The sequence below is a fragment of the Arachis ipaensis genome, chromosome B01, assembly GCF_000816755.2.
Source record: "Arachis ipaensis cultivar K30076 chromosome B01, Araip1.1, whole genome shotgun sequence".
Lineage (NCBI taxonomy): Eukaryota > Viridiplantae > Streptophyta > Magnoliopsida > Fabales > Fabaceae > Arachis > Arachis ipaensis.
Genome location: NC_029785.2, coordinates 369122 through 379806, shown reverse-complemented (window position 1 = coordinate 379806; position 10685 = coordinate 369122). Strand labels below are relative to the sequence as shown.

Below are 10685 nucleotides of genomic sequence, written 5' to 3'. Positions count from 1 at the left end.
AAATAATTCCTATTATATATTTGATAATAGATTTAATTTCTTCTCCGAAACCAACTTATAACAGAATTTTCATATTTTTATAACTTTAATATATTGATAAAATTGTAGTATTTGTCATAAAACTATTCATTCTAAAAATTTAAATGAATAAGAGAAGGTAACATAAATGATTATATCTCTAACATTCTTTTTAAATAAGAGCTTTTTTTAAGTTTACTTGATTTTTGCATACGCATTTTTTTTTCTTTTATTTGTCTTGTGTTATTTTTTTATTTTTAGAATTTATCAAGAATAATTTTTAAACCTTTTGGATATACAATTCTAATATCATATTATAAAATTATTTATTCTAAAAGTTTAAATTGATAGAAGAAAGCAACATAAATGACTATATCGGTAACAGTATTTATAATTAAATTATTTAATGAGCGGTCACAAAATATCCGAACTTGAGCAAAGCGACTGATTAGCGAGAGATTCACGAGTAAGTTTGTTTCTCGCAAATTGACTTTTGTAGCTAAAGAAAAAGCGAGAAAAATTTTATCGCTAATTTGTCACAAATTAATTAGCGAGTGACAATATTCTAGCAAATCAGTCACTTATGGGTTCAATCGAATAGAAGTAAAGTAGCGAGGGATATTATTGTCACTATTTCGTCGCAAGTATTTGATATACAATTAGCGAGAAACAATTCACACACTAGTTCGTCGCTAAATAAACTTTGTGCGAAAAGGCTAATTAGTAAGGAATAATGTTACTAGCTAATCCGTCACAAAGACTTGAAATGCATTTTGCGATGGACAATTTCCTAGCTAATTTGTCACCAAAGTTTTTATTTTTAGCGAGCGACTAGTTTCTCGCTAATTTGTCACATAATATTGTAAAATTTAAAATTAGGATAGCGACAGAAAATAGTCGTCGCTAACTCGTCGCAACGGATAAATCATTCAGCTAGGGAAGTGTTCCTTGCTAAGTAGTCGCTAAAGTGAAAATACAGATATTGAAGGCCTAGGACCTAAATAGTGAGAAATTTGCGACCATTTAATAACCAACACACTTCGTTCGCTGATTTCAAGTCGCTGATTAGCGAGCGAAATACCTTTGTCGCTAAATTGTCGCAAGTTTAATTTAGCGAGCGACTTGGCAACGGCAATATTGTCGCAAAGAAAAGCTATATCCTACCTATTTTGTAGCAAATTACTCGCTAATCTCGTTGAAAATCCGTCGCAGAGTTATAACAAATCCAATGCTAACCGAGAAAATGTTAGAAGTAACTGGTCGCAATTGAGTCACTAATCAAAAGCTTATTTAGTGACGAATTAGCGACCGCTTAACAACATTATGATTGTAACACCCTACCCTAGCCACTCTACCAACATGCTCCTTGCTAACTTTTGTGATAAATTAGTATTATATAGTAAAGCTATGAACGAATTTTTTTTTTATTTTTTTTTTTATCTTTTTAAACATGAATTCACATTGATACCAAATTTAAGATCAAATAAGTAACAACATATGATATATGAACATAGATTGATATACTGATTGTGTTATTTTTTTTCTGTTGTTAATAAAATAGAAAGTATATTTCTTGTTCTTAAAGTTTATTAAAAATTTTAAAAATTGTCCTAAACTTTATTTTATTTCAATTTGGTCTAAAAGATTTTCAATTTGTATCATCATTTGAGATCTAATTTTCGAGCCACTTGTTAGACTGCTTATGCTTCGACCCAATAAAAACCAGTTTGACCCAGACAGTTTTCAATTAAAAAAAACTAGTGACCCAGTTGGTTTATATGATCCGAACTGGGTCTTGCTTGATTTTAAAATATTAAGATTAAACTAAAAAATCATAAAATATTTTAAAGTGGTCGTCCATTCATTATATATATTTACTATTTTTTGTTTTTCATGATATTCCTTAACTTGACAAGTTAAGAATTAATCTATTATGAATTGGAGTTTTATTTAACAGTTTGTCATTAGCCAATAAATTATTACATACACGAGATGAGATTCAAATGCCGAATACTTATACCAACGCAAATTGGCACAGATGGATGAGGGTCTGTGTCCCTTAACCATTTCTTCCGGGTTCGATACTCACTGGAGAATGGGAATGGAACTTGCTTGCTTGGGAGATTCGCCTACTTTGCCTCTGCAATACCCAAGAGATTAGTCATTGGGTTTCCGATCTGATGGATACCTGGTGCAAACAAACAAAAAAAAATGCCGAATATTTGTTTACTATTTATTTATATGATATATATTGCTCTATAAATTATATTTTAAATAAATTTTATTATATACAAAGTATCCAATAATGTATATTTAAATTGAATTTATGAGATTTTGAATATAAAAATATAAATTAAAAAATATAGAAATATTTTTAAATTAAAAAAATAATACAAATTATTTTAGTTTATTTATTTTGATACAAAATCAAGTAACACAAAACACAAAACAAATTATATTAATTTTAAAAAATGTTTAATTCTAAAAATTAAAAACACTCGAATACGCGCCAGCGCGCTTCCTTTTCAGGTGCTTCAAATTAAAAATTGCGTATAAGCTCCTTTTATCTTTTAACATAACCCTAAAATCATCTGCAGCACTCTCATTCTTCTCTTCTCCCAAATTTGAACCCTAGCAGAGAGCATACTACCCTAGCCAGTAGCCACCGACGGTCAAAAGCTCCTCATTGACCATGGCGGTTCACGGTAACGGCCAATAGTCCCTCACTCATGGCGGCAACCAGCAACCCCAAGCCTTTTCCCCACACCACCATCTTCGATTTTTGCCCGGCTATCACCGTTCGTTACTTCCATCATCAGACGTCTTCTCCGCCATCGTTAGTGATCTTTTCTACCATCCTCAGTCCTTTTCTCCATGGTTTGCAGGAAAGAAGCTCTCTCTTACTGACTCCGCCGCTGCCAGCGGCATCGCAGCAGCGCTCATTGTCACTCCGACGAACCCCGCAACAGCTCTTAGGCTCTACACCACTGTTTCCCACCGACTCCTCCGCAATGTCGTTATTGCCGCCAACATTGCTTTCGGTAAATAAACCATAGATCTAACAGAAACTATGGTTCCCAAAGTTTCTACAAATTCAAGAAATTTTGATCAGTTTTATCGTTTATTTATTATTTTTGGCGTCAAAGCTCACTCCCACTTCTTTTAAGTTGTTGCATTGTGGAAATTTAGATGTCAGTTTTGAGTTTGGGTTTCTGTCCGTGAAAGTTTTTTGGGGTTAAAGTGATTGACAATGTTTAATATCAATCTTTATTGGATTTACCTTATGTTTAATAGTTCAAGGATTAATTAATAAATATCTGTATTTATGATCTTTGTATTTTAACTTTTCAGGATGTATACAAGAAATTTGCTTATGTTGATGTTTTTGCAATGAGTAAACAGATGATTGTTTCTGAGAAATTATTTATTTATTTGATTACTGAGTTTGTGCTAAATAGGGTTTGTTGAAACTTTAACAACCTGGATAAGATTTCTTTTTTTTTTTTTTGAAATCAATGATTTTAGGAGTTTGAAGATTGTTTGAAAGGGTTAAGTAGTAAGAGCTGAGCATTTACAAACTTTGATGTTTGGTGAAACAGGACCCACAGTTCAAGAACCTTCTCTCATCATGGTCCCACACGACCATTAATTGAAGCTCAAACACAACTGAAGCACAAGAAGGTAAACTGAAACTAGACCTCCCATTATGACTCATCAATATTATTAGATCAAAGCTTATAGTAGCAATTGCAACTATGCATCTTGTGCTTATTTTGATTGCATAAGAATTAGAAACCAAGTGTGAAGAATTTATTGTTCATTTGTCAAAGAAATTATAATGTATGTAGTTTAGGAACAATAAGATTATAGCTTTAGGTTTTATAGTATAAATACAGTTTGTAAATTGGCTATTAAAAGATTGGAGGCATTGGAGGATGCCATTGAAAGCATTGAAATTGTCTTGACAACTTATTTAGGGGATTGGTAAAAAGTAAAAACCAAAGTGTCTCTTTTAAACATTATGACTCAATAAAGCCTACTTACTCATTCTTCTTGAGGGTTAAAAGAATTGATCTCTTTGATATGTGCATTTTTAATCAAGTTGGGTGTTGTCTGAAACAATGGCTTTGACATATGTCATTCAATTTTAAGCATTAAAAATATGTTTCTTCCAATTCTAAGTAGAGTTGCTTAAAGTGATAGAAACGAATGAATAAAGATATGGAATGATCAGATTTTTTTAATCATGTGAATTTGTGGACGGTTTGATATATATATATATATATAAGGCAAATTCTGGGTGAGTCATTGAGCAATATGATTGTCAGGGACCTCAAAAACCTGGAGAGTAAATTAGAAAAAAGAATTAGCAAGATTTCTTCCAAAAAGATATTTGGATTCTAGTTAGGATACATGACTTTTGAGATAATTTATTGCTAAACATCTAAAGAACTTAACATTAAAAAATGGGAAATTTCGTCTGTCTTACTATCTACATTTAATTTAGGACAATAATTAGAGCAATACTTATTAAGGTTACGTAGAATTGATAAGATCTCTGAGTTATGAAGTGGCATATAAAATGAAATGACACATTAAAGCTTTATGGATGCATGCTTATTTTTTCTTCAATTTTTACATGCCATTTTGTCTTGAATTGTTCATCGTTCTTCTGTGTTTTGATTCTTTATAATAGTGTAATTCTTCGTGATAACTTACTACCCTCCAAAATTTTTCAGGAATCTGTGAAGACAAAGCATCCACAGCTTCATTATGAATCAAATATATGTGCTTCTTCAAGAAGGGAGTAAGTATATATACGTCTATTTCTTTTCAGCATTGTCTGTGCTAAAAGTCTTAGGTACTACCTAATAGAAAATTTTCACTTGAAAAATGGTTTCTGCTTTCTCAAGTTTGAAAATTTTAAATGATTGTTGTCCAGAATCTTCTAGTCTTAATGCAATCAAAACTATGAATTTTGAAATCATGCATTTATAGTAAAATCAAATAATTAAGACTCCAAGTTTCTCATAAAATAATCATGATGTTTTCTTTTGAGTAATCCAATTTGGTTCCTTATTGAAATTGGGATTCTCCACCTAAAGTGGTTTGGAGTTGAAGGAGACTACAACATTATGGCTATTGACCTTCTTGGACCAAGCTTGGAAGATTTATTCAATTATTGCAACAGGAAGTTTACACTGAAGACAGTGTTAATGCTTGCTGATCAATTAGTAAGTCTACATGTCAACTATTATAATCAAACAAGAATCACATGATGTTGTGTAGTGTAGTGCAGTGCCTTGATTTTGACTGTTGGATTCCTTATGATTATGAATTTCTTTCCTTTTCTTTTTTGAATTTCTTGCTACTTCTTTGGTGATCATCTTCTATGAATTCATTTGTAGAGTTCTGCATCATGGGTTAGTTTGCCTTATAATTCTATGACCTCATGTATAGACAAAAGATTTCCCATTCTTTTATTGATCTGTGTTGCTTTTTTGTAATTTGCAGAACTGATGAGGTAATCAACACTCAATTGATGATTTCTCGGTAAATTTGCCAAAAATGGGTCAAGCATTTTTCTCCATATTTTAGCTTGAAACAGAGGTTGTTATTGGCTTATTTGCATTACATTTGTAGTGTGTAAATTAAATTATTAGTTTTGTTATAGAATTGTAATTTTTTTTAATTATAATTATAGCATGTAAATAATTCATGTAAACCAATAAAAAATCAATTCTTTATAAACTTTCTTATTTTCTCCCTTTTTTTAATTTGACAAAGAAATACGCCACGCTTTGAATGCGTGACAAAAGGTTCTACCTAGTAAGCCACGCATCAAAAGTGTGGTTGTATGTCTCCTATTGGCACGCTTTCGAAGCGTAGCCAAAACCAACTCAATCGGCATGTTTCTAAAAGCGTGGCTATATGTCCACTTTTCGGCATGCTTTAAAAGCGCGCGAAAAAATATTGCTACACTTCTTTTGCACGTTTTAAAAGTGTGGCAAAAGCCTGTTTTTGTAGTGCGAGATACCTATCGATTTGTTACTGGTTTAAAAGGAATTTTCGATGATATTTGCGATAGTATTACAACTAATTGACTACGTATTATTTCCTAGCAAATTAGTGATTACTTCATAACTCTACTTTCTTATTTAGAATAGTTTTAGTTTAGCGACAAAATTCCTACAAATCTGATTAAGGATTTTCAAATATTAACTGTAGATTTGCTAGAAAATGTGGCAGATTTGCGATTATATTAGCGGACAATTTGCGACAAATTAGATTCGGAAAAATTCCTTGCTAATTAGCGTCAACTAAGCATTCCATTTTGTCTACAAAGTTAGTTTGGATTTAGCGATGATTCTGCTGTAGTAGAGTTTGTTGCTAATTAGCGACTACCTTTTAGTCTATTTCTTCTATGGAATTAGCTTTTATAAAAGTGATGGATTTGCGACTATCTATTCAGTCGCTAAAAAAATTTTCCGATAAATTAGCGACTATTGTATTTGTCTCACTAATCTGCGACTTGAAATTAGCGAGGAAAGCATTAGTTGCTAGGCAGTAGCTAATCCGTCACAAATCATATTTTGCGTCAGATTAGCGACGATTTTACGACAATTTTTGTAGTAGTTAATCGGCTTTATTCTTGTAGTGAATATATGCTATCATATCTTTTATACTAATGATAAATTGATACTATTTGGACCTTTTTTTGGCCTATGACCATCAAAATAAAATTAGATAAACTAGTATGTTTAAGTAAAATAGCATGTTTGTTGGGCAGTTTTTTTAGGTACTATTGTAATTTATTAATTAAAATAGCAAAATTTAGTAGTATATGTTTAGTTTTATTATATATAGATAACACAAAAAATACAAAATAGGTGCAATTAAATATATAATATTGTTAGATAATAGTGAAGACTCATGTGCTATTGTCTTTACATGAAGTTGAGAATTAAAAATTGTTAAATAATTATTTAATTAAATTTGTTAAATTATCTAATGGTTCTTAAATATTAATTTTACATAAAAATAATTGTATGTGAGTTTTTATCTTAAATAATATATAGAATCATTTACGTACATATTATTTAAAATTTTAAAAAATTATTGAGATACTTTTTGAAATTTTAAGAAAAAGGATTTCATCCCAAATATTATATACAATATATCAAATATAACAAACATTATTATATACTAGTTATCTTTTACTTAAGGTGGTTGAATTATGGATTAAGTATTTTTTCTGTTCCTAAGGTTTAGGGTGAAAGTCAAAATCGTTCTCGACTTTTTTTGTTATTAAAATTATCTTCAACGTTATAAAACGTTATAAAATCATCTTTTTGTCAATAAACACATTTTTTAGACAATTTTATCCTCTAAATAAAAAACCCTTCCCTTCCCCACTAATTCCCAACCCCCTTTCAGACTTCATCATCATAATCGAGCTTCTTTTTCTCTCTTTCTTTCAGTCTCCTCTCCCTCATCACTAACCCCTAACTCTCTTTATCATCATCGTCGAATTTCTTTCTCTCTCTTGTTGTCCCAAACTCTTACTCTCCCTTAACACTAACCCCACTCATCTTCTTCTCATCACCATCACCATCACTATTATCACATAAACAAAGATTGAATCACACACAAATTAAAGAATCACAAAATAAAGAGACTTCATCCAGTAGAAGTTTCTTCAAATAAAAAAAAAAGAGAAGACATTACGGCTTTCTTTCTCTCTTCTTTGTTCTTCCTTTAATTTTTTTTTATTTTTAAAGAACATATACATGAGTTCTTTCTTTTTAATTTTTTTAATTTATGTTGTTGCTAATTTTGTGGATGTTGTTGTTGCTGGATTGTTGATTTATTTTATAGTTAGATTTATGGTGTAACTATGGTGATGATGAATAGACAGATTTATTTTGTTGTTATGGTAGTTCATGGTGATGATGATGAGACAGTGGTGAGGATGAAGAGAGTTCTTTATTTTTGTTCAAGAATAAAATTGTCTAAAAAATATTGTTTATGGATAAAAGAATGATTTTATAACGTTTTGTAACGTTAAAAATGATTTTAATAACAAAAAAAATCGAAAATAATTTTAATTTTTATATCAGACTTTAGAAACGAAAAAAATATTTAACCCTTGAATTATTTATGACATATAATAACTCGTGACCGTTTAATTTTTAACAGCAATTTAATAGGGGCAACAAGAATAGACACAAAAAAATGAGATTGTTAGCTACAAAGATAAAGCTTCATACATCGATTATTATATATATATCTATTTAAGTAAGTATTGGGAGTTAGAATTATATTTTGTGCATGTAGTAACTCATTGATAATTAATCAGTGGTAGACCCTTAAATCGAACTTAAATTCGCGATGAATTAATATTTGCCTTGTTAAATTGAAAGATACTGTAAACAAAAAAAAAATTATATATGTATTTTTATCTAAGAATTTAATATGTTAAATGATATAACTTTTAATGTGATATCAAACCATCTATAACAATATGGTTTAAAAAAAATCGGGAAAATTATAAACAGTCCCTAACAATTACTTCGAAAAATAATTAGGCCCTCAATTAAAAAATATTTTTTTTTACTCCTAGTCTTTATTTTTATGAAACTAATTAGCCCCTCTATTAATATTTTTTATCATTGACACAAGGATTAATCAGTCCCATAAAAATAAAGATTAGGAGCCAAAAAAGGGTGTTTTTTATTTTGTTGAGGGTCTCGTTATTCTTTCGAAGTAATTGTTAGGAGTTGGGTTGGATATTCACCCTTTAAAATTCAATCCTCATTGTTTTTATTATTCAAAATAACGATTAAATTTTAATAAAGACGAACTTGATCTATCTATTTTTCAATATAAAAACATCCATTATAGTTTTCTTTTCGAGTAAATAATCATTTCTAACCACAAAAGATTCGAATGTTGATAAAACTAAAAGAATAAAATTAAAGTTATATCCATCAAAGATGAATTATTTTCGACAAAAATAACCAATTATTAATTTTTTATTATTTTTATTAAAGAATTAATCAAAATACCCATAATAACCATATCTCTTCTATTATCTTTAACCTTTCAAATTCTTCAACTCAACTCTCTGTTTAACAACAAAATCACAGAGAGTAAAACAAAAGAGATAAACTAAACACAATTATGCTAGCAACCATTGATTTTCTTCTTGCAATCCTCTTCAATAGTTTGCCACCAAAAGACTGCTTCGCACACAAACATGAGAATCACGGAAAATAAAGTAAGAAGAAACAATCAAAGTAAGGGGCAAACAAAACAAAAGTTCAATAAAAATCTGTAAGCTCAAATAATAACTACTTTTTTCAATTTAGAGAATTTATATAGAAAATGAAATGAGTTATAGCTTTTATTCAATTTCTCTAACAACTATAATAACCTTTCAATTTCTCTGACAACGGATCTATTGCTGCAACAAGAAGACGCCGGGAATATATCAGAGTTAGAGCTAGAGCATCTTTCTTCTGTCGCCGTCTCCGGCAGAACCGCTTCAATGACGGAAGCAACACTTCTCCCGAGCTTAATGATTTTTGAAGACATCGGCGTTGATAATTTTTGCTCTTCGTTACTGTTCCTGGCTTTGTTTATCTTTTTTTAGTAGTTTATCTCTTTTTGTCTCATTCTGTCTCGATTTTATTGATGAGTTGTATTGACGGTGATGTTGACAGTGATGGTGGTGGTGATGGTAGTATTCAAAATTTGCGAAAAAGAGATAGTGATTTTGTTGGTAACAAAAACTTGAGTTAAAAATTTTAAAAGATTTAAGATAATGGAAGAGAATGGAGTAATTTGGGTATTGGAATTAAATTTTTTAATAAAAACAATAAAAAATTAATAATTAATTATTTTTGTTGAACAAAATTTATCTTATATGAATATAACTTTAGTTTTAATTTTTTATGATCAGAAATAACTATTTATTCTGTACTAAAAAACTCGGGTAGTGGGATTGGCCCTTTTTGCTTTACGCCTCTCAAATTTCAATGAAGCGCAGATTTATTTGATTTTATACGGCAAGTGCAAGAAATATGTAGAGTCGTATTCTCACTATACATTATTGAGTTTTAATTTGGATCTTATTTAGTAAGAATATCATTAATTTATTGGATCTTATTTCTAACCGATCTTACTCGCAACAAAATTAAATTTTTCAATTAAATGCTTTAATCAATCTATATTTTAGAAACACACTAATAAAAACAGAAATTACATACAAAATTAAGTCGAAACTAAAATTAAAAACAACAAAATAAATCATATAAAATACATGTTAAAATTATAAATAACATAATTATCAATCTGTCGTTAAGTTCTTATTCTAATATCAATTGAAGTGATTAGTTTAGTAGTTCTATGAATATTTAAAAATAAGAATATATGAGTTCAACTTTCATTTACTTTAATAAATAAAAACACATACAAAATTAAGTCGAAACTAAAATTAAAAACAACAAAATAAATCATATAAAATACATGTTAAAATTATAAATAACATAATTATCAATCTGTCGTTAAGTTCTTATTCTAATATCAATTGAAGTGATTAGTGATTAGTTTCTATGAATATTTAAAAATAAGAATATATGAGTTCAACTTTCATTTACTTTAAT

General features: G+C 29.4%; 1 long non-coding RNA gene across 2 annotated transcripts; it reads left to right on the top strand.

Moving 5' to 3' along the window:
- LOC107630911 lies at nt 2580-5777 on the top strand. Of its 2 annotated transcripts, XR_002353134.1 has the most exons (5): nt 2580-3059; nt 3618-3699; nt 4758-4825; nt 5124-5252; nt 5533-5777. It is a non-coding gene; the product is annotated as an uncharacterized LOC107630911 (long non-coding RNA). The 2 variants fall into 2 exon arrangements; XR_002353130.1 differs by having other exon boundaries at nt 5124-5777.